The sequence below is a fragment of the Alligator sinensis genome, unplaced genomic scaffold (assembly GCF_000455745.1).
Source record: "Alligator sinensis unplaced genomic scaffold, ASM45574v1 scaffold74_2, whole genome shotgun sequence".
NCBI classification, from domain to species: domain Eukaryota; kingdom Metazoa; phylum Chordata; order Crocodylia; family Alligatoridae; genus Alligator; species Alligator sinensis.
Genome location: NW_005841931.1, coordinates 1,448,557 through 1,448,926, shown reverse-complemented (window position 1 = coordinate 1,448,926; position 370 = coordinate 1,448,557). Strand labels below are relative to the sequence as shown.

Genomic DNA, 370 nt, shown 5'->3' with positions numbered 1-370 from the left:
CGGTTCTCAAAGCTGCTGTAATCAAAACTTTCCCCACCCCTTTCCCTCCCCCCACAAATCTTTGGAGCACGTGTAAAAGTGCCCAATGTTCAAATAGTGAAGGAAGATGGGAGCATTGCTGAGATAGTTATTGTTTGCCCAATTTCACTGAAGCCCCACTGCCAGGAAGCAGCTAACTAGAGTGGAGCACTGTAACAGAAGTCAGTGAAGAGACATAGACCTTCTGTGCAGATGGCCATGGCCTCTTACATATCCTTAGGCATTTGGAAGTAGAACCTAAAGCCCTTTCTCTTCCCTTCCCTACTCCTAACAGAACAGCTGAAATTGCTTGATGATGGGAACATTTAAAATTTTCCCACCGTACCCCACT

General features: G+C 45.9%; 1 protein-coding gene across 1 annotated transcript in view; it reads left to right on the top strand.

Moving 5' to 3' along the window:
• The window catches only part of SPIC (Spi-C transcription factor), a 7,816-nt gene that overhangs the window by 3,479 nt on the left and 3,967 nt on the right, over nt 1-370 (top strand). The window lies entirely within an intron of this gene.